General features: G+C 37.4%; 1 protein-coding gene across 26 annotated transcripts in view; it reads left to right on the forward strand.

Annotated features, from left to right (window-relative positions):
• Positions 1–18,566, forward strand: part of Ppfibp1 (PPFIB scaffold protein 1) — a 194,274-nt gene that overhangs the window by 713 nt on the left and 174,995 nt on the right. The gene's annotated exons all lie outside the window — the stretch shown is intronic.

The raw sequence follows: 18,566 nt of genomic DNA on the forward strand, positions 1-18,566 counted from the left end.
GCGCTGCAGGGTTAGCGAGGCTGTTGACAATCAGTCTTCAGATCTGTTTTCCGGGGCAGCTGGCGAGAAGGATGAGTGCTGGCACTTGTGTTTGCAGGGATCACTTTTTAGAGAGCGGAATTTTAACAGGGCAATGTCGAAGGCGTGGCGTACAAACCCTCAGTCACGGGACTTGAATTTTTGAACATCTGGGACTAAAACATCCTTCTTTTAAGTGATAACTGGGGAGAGGAATGCAGAGACGACTTCAAAGTTTGGTATTTTAGAGAAATGTCGGGAGGAAAAAGACAGTTTACAGAAGTGAAGGAATATTCTGATTTTTATTTCCTGTTTCAAACTCTTTTTCCTGCTTGGGGATTTTGTGTTCGCGGATCACTCACTCACTCACTGGATGTGATTGACTTTCTGGGGAAGATTCAAATACTAGTTTAACGGTCCATCAAGGCTCTTTCGTTTGGAGCAGGAAAAAAAAAAATTTCCAGGCTGAGAGTCCTGAGTCAAGTTCCCCCTTCTCTCACCACAGTTTGAGTCAGAATCCTTCAGTTGCCAGGTCTGGAGGAAGTGGGAGTGGACTTCACTGAGAATCAGAAGCTACATCCTAGGCCTCTGACAAGAAGGGCATTTTTGCAGGAGATGGGAAAGAACAGCCACATTTCATCTAGCCAACCCCAGACAGGAAATATGATAAAGAACTTAGAGATGGGTTCTTTATCATTCAAGCCAGCTGGTAGGGTTCAGAGCTAGAAAACAGTGTTGTGTTCGTGAAAACACCTGGGTGGGTGTTGTTTTTAGTTCCAGAAAAAATTAAATAGCAAAGGTGGCTAAAGAGCAGGCTTCTTGAGAAGAGGACATATGCTTTACTGGAAAGGTGAAAAACATTGGTTTGTGTTTTGGACTAAGATAACAGAAATTGCTAATGGCTCTACAGTATTGGTGAACAAGACTTTTATATTTATCTTCTATGGAAAGTATGTAAACCAAGTATTCTCTTTCAGTTGGAAAGATAAGGGGTTCCAGTGGGTTAATGTGAGCTCATTGTCTTGGCTGATAGATCATTTAAACTGCATCCTGTAATACCAAAAGATGGAGCTCCGAAAGCCACACAACCAAGCAGAAAGTATTTTTACAATGTTATCTTAATGTGCCAAATTCAGATTTCTACTTTTTCTACCTTAAGGACTTGGATATACCAAATTTGATGAGCAGTTTAAATACTGACAGTCATTTTACATACTTAATTTGAACCATTATTACTCTTTTTGGTCTGTGTTCATGAGGGCATATGTGGTGTAGTAAAACAATGTCTTTAAAGGACAGTGCTTGAAAGGTCAGTTATTGAGAAAAGTGGAATCAGGTTTTGGTTAAATTTCTTTTGATGAACACTATCTTTTGATGACAGCTATCCTATAGCTATTTTAAAAGAGAATCACCTGGCCTCCAGGGAGAAATAGATACGTTGACTTAAAATCCAGGGCACCCTGTAGTTCTAGACCAATAATGCCTAATCTCAAGTGTACAGTATCATAGGCAGTGCTTGGGAAGTTCATGGAGGAAAAGTCAGTTAACTGTTTATGTAGTCTGTTTGTTGCTCATTATACCAATGTGTGAGAAATCAGGACAAGGTCATTTTTTTCCAAGTTATTGACTAGTTGATTTGTTATGAAATCTGTCCTTTATGTTCATGAAATATTTTTGTTTTGTAGTTAATTATGTTGCTAATGTTACATTAAAATTAACTCTTTGAGTTTTTTCATTTCCCAATTTTTAATTTTTCCGTTAAGTTTATTGGTACATTTTAGGTATAAAATACAGTTACATTCATCAATGGGATCTTGTACCTTTACATGAGTATCTTGGTTCTTATTTTTTTCCCTTTCCTCTGCCCTCCCTTCACCCCTTCCACCCTTCCCTCTTTGCAAAGACTTTGTTTCCGTTTTTTTCCTTTTCTCATATTTTTTCTTTTCCCTTCTTTCCTTTCCCCTACCCCTCCCACTTCCCCTACTCCTTTAGACCTTTTCTTCGTATTACACAATATCAGTTATACATTTTTAAAATTATAATATCAAGATCTAGAAGATATTACCACAGATTTTACAGAATTGAAAAGGATATAGAAAGCATATTTTTTTGAAATAAATTGAACAACTTCTAAGAAGTACCTTGGAAGACAAATTAATGAAACTGATTCTGGAGGAAATATAAAATCTGAATAGCACCTGTTAAAGAAAGTATATTCCTAGCTTGAAAACCTACTTATATGACAACAACAGGCTCATATACATTTTAACTGATAAATTATATCAAGCATTTAAAGTAGAAAAAGCCATATGATCCTGTCACTAGTTGGAGAAAAAGTATTGGATTAAATTCTACAGCTGTTCCTGGTAAAAGCTATCAGGAGACCAGAAGTAGAACTGAACTTTCTCAACAGATAAAAGACATGTACTCCATATTTCCAGGAAAAATGCCTTATATGAATGGAGAAGATACAATGCTTTCTCCCTAAGAGGGGAGCAAGGGCAGATATGCCTGCTCTTCATCTGTCCATTAAACTTTGAAACATAGGCCCAAACCAAAATAGTTTGGCAATAAAATGACACAATTAGGATAGGATTGGCAAGATAGAAGCAAAACCTTTATATGTAGATGAAATGATCGTCTACAGAGAAAATACTAAGAAATCTCGAGGAGCCCCTTGAACTTGTATTTGAATTTAACAGGCTTAGAAAACACAAGGTATATATAAAAATTCAGGTTGATGTATACTTGCTATAAATGAAGAATTGGATATTGAAATTTAAAAGTTATGTAGGAGTACAAAGGACCTAGAAAAGTAAAAAGAAAAAGAAAACAGTGTTAAAAGACATTTATTAGCTAATTTTAAGACTTCCTCCAAAGCTACAGTAATCACTGCAGTGTTGGTGTAAGGAAAGACATATAGATCATTGGAATAAAACAGAGAATCTAGAAATAGAACCACACATATATGGTCCACTGAGTTTTGAAAGATTATTTAACATTAACATTTTATAGAACATAAACTTAATTCAAGAGCAGAGGAAAAGATAGTGTTTTCAGCAAATGGCACTAGAACACCTGGTATCTGTATATAAAAAGTTAACCTCAACCCTTTATTTCCATACATAAAAATAACTTGAAAGGATCTATGAACCTAAATGTGAAAGACTAAAACTTTAAGAAGAAATTATAAGGGAAAATGTTTATGAATTTAGGGTAGGCAAGAATTTCCTAGGATATAAAAAACATGATGTATAAAAGAAAAAAATTGATAAATGAGATTCCATCAAAATTTAGAACTTTAAATGACATCATTAAGAAAATGAAAAGTAGTCCTTAAACAGACCATATTTATAATGCATATAACCTATGACCAGAATATATAAAGAACTTAAAAAGTAGACACAAGAAGTTTATAAATAGCCGCTACAGCACAAGGAAAGGTGTGCAACACTAGAATCAGAAAAATACTAATCAGTACAATAACAAGATTGAATTATACACTCACTAGGGAGATGAAGTTCTTGACTTTTTCTTTTGGTTGGATTCTCCCCCTTTGTGTTTGATTTGTCATGCCCAAACGGATTCATTCTGCTGTGCTTTCTGTGGTTGTGATCCTCATTGTCTGTTCCTAGGATATTATCTAAAATTTTTTGGAGCACTGGTTTGGTTTTCATGAAGTTCCTAAGGTGCTCTTTGTCATGAAAGTATCTTATTTCTGCATCAATTTTGAAAGATAGTTTTGCAGGGTACGTCAGTCTGGGTTGGAGGCTGTTTTCCTTTAGGGCTTGGAATATGTCACTCCAAGCTCTTCTTGACTTGAGGGTTTGCACTGAGAAGTCTGCTATGATTCTGATGGGCTTTCCTTTGTATCTGAGTTGCTTCTTTTCTCTCGCTGCTTGTAGAATTTTGTTCTTCTGTTGGGTTTCTGGAATCCTAACTGTTATATGCCTAAGTGTAGATTTTTTTTTTTTAATAAGGCTAGTTGGAGTCCTATATGCCTCACTTATCTGTATGTCATGTTCTTTTCCCCTCCTTGGGAAGTTTTCTGCCATCACTTCTGTGAAGTTTTTTTTTATGTCATCTGCACTCTCCTGTTTCTCTGTTGATGCCAATCAGCCTTATGTTATTCATCTTTGCATCATCTAGCAGTTGCTGGATTAATTTCTCGTGGTTCCTTACAATTTTGAAGCAATTTTTCTTTTCCTGGTCACTAACTGCAATCTTATCTTCTACATCTGAAATTCTGTCCTCACATTGGCTCATTCTGCTGTGTAGACTTTCAATGGAGTTTTTAATCTCCTGGAAATCTGTTTGCATCTGTTTTATGGATTCTATTTGTTTCCTATGTTGGGATTCCATCATGTTCCTCAGCTCCTCTATTTTTTTTTATCTGTGTCCTCTCTACATTTATTAATCATGTCTTGTACTATGGGCAAAATCTCTGCTGTTATGTGAGAAATTATTTCTGATTTCATTTTTTCCAGATCCTCTTTCATTGCCAGTTCAGGGAGTCTAGGTGGTTGAGTATCAGAGTGTTCCATCTCATTTCCCTTTGGGGTTGCTGTAGGTGATCTGGAAGTCTGTTTTTGAGACTTGCTTATGTGTCTTCTCATTTCCACGGGGCGGTGTAGGGGTGCTGTTTGTGCCCTCTGGGCTGGGACCCATGGAACAGTGGCCTGGAAGCCCCTTCCTCTGGGCTGGGAGCAGTGGAACAGCAGCCTGGAAACCCCTTCCTCTGGGCTGGGAGTGGTGGAACAATGGCCTGGAAGCCCCTTCCTCTTGGCTGGGAGTGGTGGAACTTCATTTTCCAATTTTAAAGGTACCTATATCTCAAGCAGCCTAATTTTCTTTCTTTTTTTTTTTTTTTTTGGTACTGGGGATCAAACTCGGGTCCTTGCGCTTGTGCAGCAGGCAGCGAAACCACTCTAAATCCCTGGCCCCAAGCAGGCTAATTTTCAAACTGTGAACTCTAACAAAACCTTATTCCAAATTCTGTCTTTCCCATGTCTGTAATCCCAGCACTTGGGAGGCTGAGGCAGGAGGATTGCTGCGAGTTCCAGACCAGCCTGGCTACATAATGAGTTCAAGGCCAGCTTGAACTACGTAGAGAGACCCAGGCCAAAAAAAAAAAAAAATTGTCTTTTCAAAGACATTATTAATGTCTCTAGTCTGGCTTGAATTAACCTTTTCAAAGCAATGAATGAATACGTATCCATTTATATTTGAGTCTATGTCTTGATTCTTTGTTAAAGAACCATCACTTCAAGGTGAAAACATGGGCAAGAAGCATTGTATGTCTTTATTTCCAGAGATTTCCCTAAAAACTTGTATTCTGAAATTAAGAAAAAACAATCACAGTTGAGCAGTCACTTATGAAATCTTTTAGGGAACCATAATTATTGTTTTGTTTTTAAACAAACCATGGTCCAGATGGATTGGTTTAAATATGAAATTCAAGCTGTTAAGGTTAGTGTCACAGGTTGACACTGGCCATTGTTTAGGAACAGAGAACAAAGTGTCTTGTGGCCAGTACTGTTCCATTAAAGGTTGATAATTTCATAATTTTATTTATTTTTTATTTTTTTGATACCGGGGATTGAACTCAAGTCCTTACACTTGCACAACAGGCAGCAAAACCACTGAGCTAAATCCCCTGTCCAGATAATTTTGTAATTAAATCAGTCATCAAACTGTCCAAAAACTGCTCTGGGCTTATGCAGTTCTTTCATCCGTAGTGTGTTATGTGATTTATTTCTCAAATATATTGTGGTGTGTGTGAGAACTTTTTAACAAACGAAAGAGATCTGCAGCTTTTTTTCGCATATATCATAAAGATCTGTATGGAGCCATGGTTTAAAAAACTGAACTGAATGAATCTATTCAACAAAATACAAAGACTCATTTTTTAATATTCTTTATTTCAAATATAATTATTATTGCTGCTAGTTTGGTGTTAGATGTTAATGTTTCAAAAAGGCGTGAGGGTCTTTTTTTGCTTCACTATGTATTTTTTTTCCATTCTGAAGGCAGTGAAACAACTGGACTTTAAAAGGTGTGCTCTTCTAGGAGTTTCAAGTTTACAAACTTGTTAGACAGTTTTGGAGGACATTGGAGGGTTTGATTTAAATGTGCAGCCGTCTATACTGGTTGAAGAGTTTCTGTTTCTGAAATATGGGTTTGGTGCAGCTGAGTGTGTTGTCACAGTTTGTGATTTAACGGGGTTATCTCCCTGGGACTTGATGTGACTCACATTTTGACTGGCTTACACGTACATCATTGGTTTTGTTGGCAAGTGTAAGGAGTGAAGAACAGAAAGACCATTTAGTGGTTTCTGTAGAGTGGTACACCTAAAAATGTCCATGACTGAAGGAATTGTACAGACTCAAATTGCATTCTGGCCAGGGTTCATGGCTCAAATGTAGATCATGTGGGAGGAAGATCAAGGACTGCAGTGTGTGGAGTTGGCTGTGTGTTTATAGACACTTTCTGAACTCCCTAGTATACCTGGGTATTTTCATGTCTCCTTAAATTTAGGGAAATCAAACATTTTACATAAAAACTCAAATTCAGGAAAGAAAGTATGCTCATTTCTAGTGTGTGTGAATCTTTGTTACAGGGCAAATTTATTTCATCTAGTGAAGAGACTAAAGATGCTGTTTTCTTATTTTGGTACCGGGAATTGAATTTAGGACCTTGCATTTGCCAGGCAGGCATGGTGCCACTGAGCTACATCCCCAGCCTGCTGAAGATGCTGTTTTCATAGCAAGTCTGTTTGTAAATAAGCGGCTACATTCTTAAGGCAGGCAAAGCTGTTTTGGGCAGGTTTGTGAAGGTCCACTGCGAAAAGTGTTAACCCGTTTACAGTATGAATACTCTGTACCATGTCACTAAATGTGCCTGTGTTACGTTGTTTTCTCCACCTGTGTTCTCTAGTTCACTGCAGCCCTTTTGCTGGCTTTTTGTTACCTTTCTCTCCATCTATAGTACTTACGCAGGAATACCATCTCATCACTACACAGTTGTATGAGTCTCTTTTGGGGGAAAATTTGTTGAATTTGTTTGAATGGAAGTGAAATCAGGTTAAAATTTTGTAGCCTCCTCTCCACATAATAAATTGACAGTGCAGCAGCAGTTGAACAGGTGATGTCCTGATACTCATTCTCTTTTCTGAAAGATGCTAAGAACAACAACACACAGTAGATAATTTTATTTTGAGTTGGAATTAGAATTGCTGTACTTTTTCTTGTGAAGGTGGAAGAGTTTAATGAGCCTATGGGTTCTCCTCTAAATTAGCTCTGGGAGTGAAGAGGAGGAAGGTAAACAGCCTGAGTCAGGAATTCTGGTTAAACCTGTGAGTCCTTGGGAACCATAGGTGTGAAGTTACCCAGGTCTCAGTGTTTTTCCTCTTTGTCAGCTGCTTGGATGTTTTTGTCAAACTTTCACATTCTTCCATCCTCTGCCTACATCATTGTGTGACTTAACACAACCAAGAAAGCTTCTAAACATAGAATTAAGGTTCTTTGTTGGTTTTCTCTGCTTGGGGTACTTTGATTCCCGAGGATGATTGCCCTCCACATCACCCTGTGAGGTGGAAACAGCTGGATGCCTAACCAATATTTATCCCTCACATTTCTTCCCTACGGTTGAACCTGGTTTGTTTAAGTGTGTGATTGCCCGGAATCCCTTGTAGCCGGGAGTATCTGAGTGATGTGTGTCAATGAGTTATAGTTAGCTTGGTCCTCTCTCCCCTCAAAGCTCTAGTAAGGGTACAGTCTTTTTGAACTTGCCCGTTAGTAGGCCTTCTGTTCTTTTTGTTTTTTGTTTTTGTTTTGAATTGAACCCGGGGCTTTCACTCTGATCTATCTCCTCAGTCTTTTAAAAATTGTATTATTTTGAGATGTTTCACCAAGTCACTAAACTGCCCAAATTGTGCTTGAATTTGCAGTCCACCTTCCTCAGCCTTCCAGATGGCTGAGGTTACAGGCCAGCACCACCATGCCCAGCTGGCTTTCTGTTGTTTATGGTTGTATTTTCTCCCTGGAGAAAGTGGACTAGCTGTTTTGTGACCAAAAACAAGAGGCTTGAGGGTTGAGAGTGACTGGGTAGGTTAGAAGGAGGCTGAGAAGCTGATAGCATTCTGGATCTGCTGTAGTGGACCTCATTTTCCCATTTCTTGACTTTGGTGGGAAAAAAATGACCATTTGGTTAAACTACAGAAGTTGGATCTGTTACTTGCAGGAAAATGTGGTCTTAGCAGAGTCTAAGTTAGAAAAAAAGAAAATAGTTCATCTCTTATTTAAAAATCAGAAGGAATAAAAAAAAAAGAATCAAAAGGAATGCCTCTATATGGGGAAAAACGGACAAGAGGTTGGAGCCACACAGATCCTCAAGTAGAATCTTGGCTTTGTTGTTTACTAGAGCCTGATACTTAATTTAAACTCTCTGGGTCTCTGTCTTCCCATGTGTGAAGTAGTAGTATTGATTTGTCTGAGAATTTTTGCAAGGATTAGAAATAATTAGACATTATTAGTAAACAGTGTTAGCATATTTGTTATATAGTAGATTTTCAACAAAAGATGTTAGTTATTACAGCACAGTGTAGTAAGGGGAGGGTAAAAGGAGGGAGAGGCAAGTACTGTAATCCAACTGTCTTTCTTCTAGTCAGTCCTCAGTAAAAGTCTTGAAGTGGCTGAATGGTAAATTAGTGTGAAGCTGCAGTCACTTGTCTCCAGGTAGTCAGCTCCACTCCTCCGTGAAAATGTTACTAGCCTCAGCTTAGGGATGAAAAGTGTGGGCAACAGAGTGAGAAGTTGTAGGGTAGCATCTCTGTCCTTACTAGTTATGTGATTGAGCTTTTTCTTTGTTTTCTGTGAAATGGGAGTAAGGGAGTGGTTACGAGGATTGAACAGGATAACATTTGTGAAGCATGAATAGCTGTTTTCCCAGCTAACCATCTGCGCTGGATAGATGAAAGGTGTTACAGTTATTCTTTCATTAAACATTTGGTGAGCAATTTCCAGCCTTTTTAGGTAGTTCTCTTGGAAATGTAAGGTGAACAACACATTCTTTACGCGTCACAGTATTCATATACAGAAAATGAGGATAGAGAAGGAATGGCATGCTTTACATATAACCATAATAAAATCAGATTTGGAAAGCTAGGTGTTCAAAACATTGAAAAGAATATACCAAGTTGTGCAGATGTCAGTTGTATATATACTTTAAGGAAAAATACCGAATAGCGGCCAGGCACAGATGTGTGTTTTGTCAGTGCATGAAGTCTGCTAAATAGAGTGATGTGTTGGAGAGAATTAAAATGTCAGAGAACAAAGGAGCCGACCACCATCATTGGAGCAAAGATAGCCTATTTAATAAATGGTGTTGGAAAAACTGGATTTCAGCCTGCCAAAGATTAAAACTAGACCCATACCTATTACCATGCACTAAACTAATTTCAAAGTGGATTAAAGATATAAATATTAAGACAGAAACACTAAACTTGCTGGAAGATAAGTTAGGTAGAACTCTTGAAGACATTAGCGTAGGAAAAGACTTCATGAACAAAACCTCAGCAGCACGGGAACTAACAGAAAGAATCAACAACTGGGATCTCATCTTATTAAAAAGCTTCTGCACTGCAAAAGAAACCACCAACAGAGCTAACAGATAACCTACAATATGGGAAAAAAATTTTAGCAGCTGTACCTCACACAAAGGACTACTATCTAGAATATATAAAGAATTGAAAAAAATCAGACCCCGCAAATTCAAAGACCCAATTCAAAAATGGGCATCTGAAATGAACAGACATTTCTCAGGCAAGGAAGTAAAAGCAGCAAACAAATATATGAAAAAATGTTCAACATCACTCGTCATTCGAGAGATGCAGATGAAAACAACCCTGAGATGCCACCTCACCCCAGAAAGAATGGCTGCTATCAAGAAATCAACAAATTACAAATGCTGGTGGGGTTGTGGGGAGAAAGGAACCCTTCTCCATTGCTGGTGGGAGTGCAGACTGGTGCAACTACTGTGGAAATCAGTATGGAGATATCTCAAAGAACTAGGTCTAGAAGTCCCATTTGACCCAGCTATTCCCCTGCTGGGTATCTTCCCCAAAGAATTAAAAGAATCATACCACAGTGATAGATGTGCACCCATGTTCATAGCAGCACAGTTTGTAATAGCTAAAGCTTGGAAGCAGCCCAAGTGCCCATCAACTGGAAACTGGATAAAGAAAATGTGGTTTTTTTATAAAATGGAGTACTACTCGGCCATAAAGAATGAAAACCTAGAGTCATTTATAGCTAAATGGATTCATATTGAGGCCATACTCTTAAGTGAAATAAATAGGACACATGTGTAAATACTGAATAGTTTCTCTAGTGTGAGAAACTGATAGTGTAAACAAGGGTTAAAATGATTAAAATGAATAATTGATAATTTGAAATAGGAAAAAAGGTCCAAAGATGAAGGAGTGAAGGGAGAGAAAGGGGAAAGGAAAAGAGGGAAAGGAAAAACTATGAGAAAAGAAAAAGAAAAAAAGGAAATTAAATCTATGTAAATAGGGAAGGGTGGAGCGGGTGAAGGGCGCACAGGTAATGGGGGAAAATAATAAGAACCAAGATACATCATGTACACGTACAAACACCCAGTGATAAATGTAAATGAATTGTATACCTAAAATGTACCAATAAAATTAATTTAAAAATTAATAAATAAAATGTCAAAGAAGATGAAGGGGATTTATTTATTTATTTACAGCATATTATATCTTTTAAAACTGCTATACTAAATCTCATCCACCCCTCCATTTTTCTATTCTATTCTATTTTTTATTGTGGCTTTTTGAGACAGCGTTTTGCTGTTAGTTCAGGCTGGCCTTTAACTCACTGTGTAGTGAAGCAGTCCTGCCTCAGCCTCCCAAGTGCTGGAATTATAGGCTTGCACCACCATGCCCAGCTTGTTATTTTTGAAATATGAAATTTCCTTCTTTCCTCCTCATCCCCTTCTTCCTCCTTTTTCTTTCCTTCCCTTTTTCTTTTTTTCTTCTTTCCTTCCTTCCTTTCTTTTCTTCCCTTTCTTCTTTCCTTCCCTCCTTCCTTTTTTTCCTCCCTTCCTCCTTACCCCCCCCCCCTTCTTTCCAGTACTAGGGATTGAATCCATGGGCTTTGCAATGAGCTATATCCCCAGACCTTTTTATTTATTTTTAAGACAGTATCTCACTAAGTTGCCCAGAAAGGACTCAAACTAGTGATCCTTCTACCTCAGCCTCCCAAATTAAAGTGTATTAAATTTTAAAACATCAATTTTTTGGGCTCTCTGGAGGTAGCCCAGGGAAGATCATGCAGTTAAGTTAGATTAGTCAGTCATTAGAGTGAAGGAACATTAGTTTGAATAGGACTCCTTGAGAAGATAGGATTTGAATGAGCCTTGAAGGATGGGTAGGAGATTCTGAGGAGGCAATTGGGAAATGAACAAACTTGGGATTGGAACAAAATGGAATATAGTGAGATTAGATTTAGAGAAAGATCTGTACCATTTAAAGAAGTAAGGTTTGTTTGGGTTTAGATTTTAGAAGCTTTTCAGGAGAATGACAAGATTAAGCTTTATTTTTAAATTTTATTAGCACATGTTTGCTGTACGTGATGTTTACATTCATCTTAGGAAATAAATGCATGTACTTAACATTATCTTGAGTCTTTTTATTCTGTTTCCTTTCTCCAACCATCTCCCTCCTTCCATCTCTAGATCCCCTTCCCTGTTTTCATTATTACTATTATTTTGAGTTCATATTTGCAATATATGATTATACTCTGTGGGTAGTTGGTACATGTACATGATACACCTTAAACCTTTTTACATCCCCTTTCCCTCTCCTCCTACCCCCCACCCTTGGTCTCTTGGTCTGCTTACTATTTGAAAAAGTTCTATTTCCCTGTTTCCTTTCATCAGTCTTTTATTTTGCTCTAGTACTTTGAATTACTAATGAGAGAAACCATATGGTATGTAAGCTTGTGTGTCTGATTTATTTCAGTTATCATGTTTTCAAAATATAACCATTTTTCTATAAATCTCTTAAATATATCCTTTATATTCAAGTAGTATTCCCATTATGTGTAGATAACTATATTTTTTTATGGATGAAAAAATGTTGATGGACATATAGGCTGCTTCTAAGATTTAGCTATTATGAATTGTACTGATATAAACATTGGTATACATGTATCATGGTAATATGATGTCTTTAGCCATTTTGGGAAAAACCTAGAAACAGAATAGCTGGGTCAAGTGGAATTTCTAGTTTTAGTGTTTTGAGAAATCTCCATACTGATTTCCATAAGAGTTTTACTAGTTTACACTCTCACCAACAATGTTGAAGGGTTCCTTTCCCCCCACAACCTTGCCAGCATTTGTTATTACTTGATTTCTTCATGATAGCCATTTTTGTGGGATAAGTTGGAATCTCATTGTTTTAATTTGCATTTTTGTAATGGCCAGCAGTGTTGAACATTCATGTACTCATTGGCCGTTTGTATTTCTGTGAAGTGTCTATTCATTTCAGATGCTCATGTTTTGATTGGGTCTTTGGGGAGTGGGTTGTTTTTTTTTTTTTGCTACCTGGGATTGAACTTGAGTCCTTGTGCTCACGAGGCAGGCAGTGGAACCACTGAGCTAAATCCCTAGCCCCTGGGGAGTGTAATTTTTAAAAATTCTTTATATTTTCTAAAAATTAGTCCTTTGTATGAGGAATAGCTGGCAAATTATTTTTTTCCCATTCCTTAGGTTGTCTCTTCACTGTGTTGTTTCCTTTGTTGTGCAGAAGCTTTTAAAATTCAAGGTCCCATTCGTTAATTCTTGCTATTTCTTGTGTAACTGGAATTCTGTTCAGAAAGTCATTGCCTGTGCTTATGACTTGGAGTTTTACCTATTTGATCTTCCAGACTTTGATCTATTTCTATTTTAGTTTAGTACATGGTGAGAGCTAACAGGTTACCTTCAATCTTCTTATGGATAACTAGTTTTCCTAGCACTATCTGCTAAAGAGGCTGTCTTTCCTCCAACATATTTTTGGACCCTTTGTAAAAGATCAAGCAGCTGAGTGTGTCTGGGATTGTTTTGACATTCTCTATTTCTGTTCCATTGATAAATGTTTGTTTTTGTGCCATTTTTCTCACTATAGCTTGCTATTATAACTTGAAGTCAGATATTTCGATGCCTTCTGCTTTGCTCTTGTTACCAAAGATTGCATTTGGTAGTCTGGTCCCTTCTGGTTCCATGTGAATTTTAGGATTGTTTTCTCTAGTACTGTGAGGAATGTTGTTGGTGTTTTTTATTGAGATTGTGTTAAATCTATATATCAGTTCTCAAGTTATGGCCATTTTGACAATACTGGTTCTGCCTGTGTAGGAACAGGGGATATCATTCCATTTTCTGATGTCTTTGATCTTCTTTTTCAGAGTACTGTAGTTTTCACTGTAGATGTCTTTTGCTTCCTTTGGTAGGTTAATTCCTGGGTATTTACTTTTTCTTGATGCTGTTGTTAATGGTACTGTTTTAAAAATTTCTTTCTCAGTTCATTATTGGCGTACAGGAATGCTATTGATTTTGGTGTGTTGACTTTATATCCTTCTACATTGCTAAATTTGGTTGCTCTGGGAGTCTTTTTGTCTTCTATGCAGAGGATTGTGTCATCTGCAAATAATGAAAATTTGACTTCTTCCTCTCCTGTATATATCCTTTTTATTTCTTTCTTGTTCCTAATTATCTGGCTAGTGTTTTGAGTATGATGGTGAACAGAATTGGTGATAGTGAGCATCCTTGACCTGTACCTGATTTTAGAGGGAAAGCAGCTTTCATTTTTCCCCCATTTAATATGATGTTGGCTGTTGGTTTGTCAAAAATGGCTTTATCAGATTGAGATATGTTCCTTCTATACCTATTTTCTTCAGGGTTTTTTTTTAAATCATGAATTGGTGTTGGATGTTGTCAAAAGCTTTTTTTGGTATGTATTGATATGATCATGTGGCTTTTGTTCTTGCTTCTGTTTATGTATATGATCCTTTTGATGATTTATTACACTTTATTTGCCAGAATCTACTTAGGATTTTTTTTGAGGGGGGTGGGGGGTCTTGTTTAGAAATTGGCCTGTAGTTTTCTTTTTTAGTTGGGTCTTTGTCTGGTTTTGGGATAAGAGTGATGCTGGCTTTCTTGGAAGGATTCTCTCTTTCAGTTTTATTGAAGACTTTGAGGAGTATTGATGTTATCATGTCCATTAATGTCTTATAGAATTGGATGTGAGGGCTAGGGATTTAGCTCAGTGGTTTCGCCGCCTGCTGCGCAAGCACAAGGACCCGAGTTCGATCTCCGGTACCAAAAAAAGGAAAAGAAAAAAAAGAGAATTGGATGTGAATCCATCAGGTGTCCTGGGCTTTTCTTAGTTGGTAGGTTTTTATATTACTGCCTCAGTTTTATTGTTTGTCATTGGATTGTTCAGAGTTTTTATGTTGTCTTGGTTTGGTTTTGATAATTATGAATCTAGGAATCTGTCCATTTCTTGAAGATTTTGCACTTTCTGTGAATACAGTTTTTCATAGTAGTAACTGTTTTCTGAATTTCTACAGTGTCTGTTGTGATTTCACTTTTTCATTTGTACTGGCATTGATGTGAGTCTTTTCTGTCTTTTGGTAAGTTTGGCTAAGGGTTTATCTCTTGCTTATTTTTTAAAAGAACCCGCTTTTTGATTTGTTGATTCTTCGTATTTTATTTTAGTCTCAACTTCATTAATTTCCACCTGATCTTCATGATTTCCCTCCTTAAATTTGGTTTGAGTTTGGATTGTTGTTGTTTTTTAAGTACCCTGAGGTTCTTTGTTAGGTTATTTATTTGAGCTCACTCTGTGTTTCTAATCTGAGCACTGATTGCAATAAACTTCTCTCTTAGGACTGTTTTCAGTTTTTCTGTTGTGTTGTATTGGAATTGTCAGTTGATTCCAGAAAGTACCTAATTTTTCTTTGATTTCTTCTGTGACCGATTGAGTGTTCAGGAGTATGTTTTAAGTTTCCAAGTGTTTATAAATTTTCTGTGGTTTCTTCTATGATTGATTTCTAGTTTCAGAGCACAGTAGTCTGAGAGTAAACTTGGGGTGATTTCTATTCTTTGCATTTATTTAAGCAGGCTTTATGGACTAGTATGTGGTATATTTTATAGAAAGTCCCTTGTGGTGTGGAGAAGTCCATTTACTCAATAATGTGGATCAGCTCTGATACTTTTTCTGTTTAGTTGATTTGTCTCATTATAAAAGTGTGGTATAGAGGTACCCACTGTGATTGTATTGGTATTTATTTGACCTTTTCTCTCCAGCAATATTTATTTTATGAAGATAGGTGCTCTAGCATTTTGTGCATATATACTTGGAAATGTTATTGCTTCTTGTTGGATTTTCTGGATGAGTATGTAGTGACCTTCTTTGCCTCTTATAATCAGTTTTAGCTTGAAGTTTAGTTTGTTTGAAAGTAAAATTGCTACCCTTGTTTGCTTTCGAGAAATTGTTTTCTATCCTTTGATTTTTAGCCTAAGAATATCTTTTTGGACAAGCTGAGTTTTTTTAATGTAACAGACTGTTGGCTTCTGTTTTCTGAGCCAGTCTGCTAATCTGTGTCTTTTAATTGGGGAGTTAAGGGCATTAACATTGGCAGTTATTACTGAGATGTGTTGGTTTATTCTTGACATTGCATTCTTTTTCTGTTGATAACCTTTTGTGTTTCTTTTTTTGTTTATCTGTTTGGCTTAAAGTTTCATTCCACCTGAACTTTTGGGTTGCTGGCTTCATTGTCTCTGTCTAGGATATTCTTGAATATTTTCTGGAATGTTGGTTTTGTGTTCATGAATCTCTTAAGTTGTTCTTTTTGATGGAATGTCCTTATTTCTCCATCTATTTCAAAAGAAAATTTTGCAGGACATGTTAATGTGTTGGAAGTTTGCTTTTAGTGCTTGAAATACTTCACTCCTGGCCCTTTAAAGTTTGTGTTGAGAAGTCTGTTGTAATCCTAATGACTTTACCTTTATTTTTTGCTTTTCTCTGACAGCTTTTAAGATTTTTTTTGAACATCTGGAATTTTGACTAAGGTGTGTTGTGGGAAGCTTCTTTTTTTCATAGTAGTTAGTAGGTGTTCTTTTGAAGTCTTTCCTCTTGGAAAGACGGGGACCCAGATCAAACATTCCAACAAGAGAACTACATGCAATTCCCACATGACTGCTATGCCATAAAGCCCAAGTGTCCACATAGTTCCCTTCTTGTCTTAGTTGTGGTCTGATTGTAGGCAGCCTCACCAAGTTCCCCTGTATAACCTTGTACTCAAATTCTGAACTGACCTAGTTTCAACAATTCCAACCCCTCCCTCCATCCAGCAGACAGAATCTAACCTGGGCCCCAGGCTTGGCTTAGGGATTCTCTTTGCCCAAACTCAAGTATGCACAGCTCCACCGCCAGTATCCTTAACCTCAGCCACTTCATATTCCCGACTATGGCTTGGTTCTCTGTTAGATATATTAAAAACCATTACAAACTGTTAGTTGGTATTGTTCACATGAAGATTTTTGGCAAAAGTTTAAAGCTTGAGTTTGAAATGTAGGCACAGTCTACATGGAACATCTCCATGGAGCCATTACATAAAGAATGAGGGTAGATGAACTCTGCAAAGAAGAGTATGTAGGATAAAAGAAAAGCCAGTACCAAGTGTTTAGGGAATGCTTTGCATTTAGAAATGGTCAGGTAAAATAGAAATTATTCAAAGAGATAAAGCAGGAACTACAAGAGAGGTGGAGGACACTAGTGGCAAAGGGAAGGCACATACTCAGCTTCAGGGTCTGTCCATACCAGCCAGTGGAGCAGATTAGTTACAAGGGCAGGACTGAGAATCTATCTACCCTTGGCGCATCTGCCAGATCATTTTGAGGACTTGGAGGATGCAGTTTTAGTGGCATGGTAGACTTGGACGTCTAGAGGACAAATAATTGAGAAATATGCAGTAGGTGAGGGACTTCAGGTGGCCAGTAATTCCTCTTTTTAAGGAATTGATCAGAGAGATATGGTACAATAGCTTGACTTGGAGGAAAGTACAAGTAGAAAGGATGATGTGAAAGAAATGAAGGAGCAAGGATATTTGGAGGCCAAGGCATACAAGAGAAGGACAGAGATAGAGTGAAGATTAGGTGGACAGTGGTGGATTAGTCTTGAAACCTGAAAGAACCTTTCTTCAGATGGAATGGGGAAAAGGACAAGGAAAGAAATAGCTGTGACTGGAAGGATTAAGAGTTGAGTAAGTTCACCAAGAGCAGTCTGCATTTTTTTTTACTACAGTAGGACGCGGTGAAAGGAAATTCACAAAGTAACTCCCAGCTCTAGAGAGGCTGGCTCTAGGGATTATTGGTATAGAGAAAATTTTGAAATAATGGCAGAAGTCTCTAGCTAAACAATACAAAGTGACATATTCGTCAGGATATTTCTGCAGGCAAGAAGTTAATTTATTGAAGTGCAAAGTAGTAGTTTTTTTTTTAAAAGGAAGAAGACAGGATGGGGGGTGGGGGATGGGATTTAGCTCGGTGGCACCGCACCTGCCTCACAAGTGCAAGGTCCTGAGTTCGATCTCCGGTACAAAAGAAAAAAAAGGAAGAAAGAGAATGAAATTAGATAATGGAAAACTTGACACTATACATATATCTATATATATAGATATATATATATGCCAGAGGAATTTTTAGGATGCCAGACTCAATGGATTGCCGACCAGTTTCTTAGTGAAAACTTGAGCACTTGAGCATTGAGAAATAGCCTGGTTTTGATGCCACATTCATGATTTGGTTAAAATGGAACCATCAAGATACCAAAAAATATGCAGTTAGTAAGGGCTGTCTAGCAGAGAGACCACCGCATTAAGTACTGTTCTGGATAAGGTTATTGTTAGTCTACAATTTAATTATTTCTAGCAAGATCTTTAGTTGGAAAGACAGTAATTTGTGGTATTTTAACATATTAGTTGTGGCAGTGACATCAGGGTAACAGAGAAAAAGACTGAAATGATCTAGTATTTTAAGAGTACAGTACAAATTGAACATGGTGGGCCATTCCTGTAATTCCAGCACTCTGGGAGATTGAAGCAGGAAGATCATGAGTTCAAGCCCAGCCTGGGCAATTTTAGCAACTTAAAGAGACCCTGTGTAAAAAAAAAAAAAGTGCAATACAATAGTCCTTGCTGGTCTTTAGTTTTGTTTTTTAGTATCTTAGTTATCCCCTGTCAGCTATGGCCCAAAAAGGTTAAATGGTAGAGTCCAGAAGTAATTCATAAGTTTTAAATTGTGAACCATCCTTAGTAGCATGATGAAATCTGGCTCTGTCTGGTTCCGCCTGTCCAGCCTGTGAGTCATCCCTTTATTCAGTATATCCATTCTGTATATGCTATCTCCATGTCAGTCATTTAGCCATCTTTGTTATCAGATCAGCTAGAACAATATTGCAGTGCTTGTGCTCAAGGAACCTTTATATA

The sequence above is a fragment of the Heterocephalus glaber genome, unplaced genomic scaffold, assembly GCF_053883595.1.
Source record: "Heterocephalus glaber isolate CG9 unplaced genomic scaffold, H.glaber_assembly_v1.0 deba00001733, whole genome shotgun sequence".
NCBI lineage: Eukaryota > Metazoa > Chordata > Mammalia > Rodentia > Bathyergidae > Heterocephalus > Heterocephalus glaber.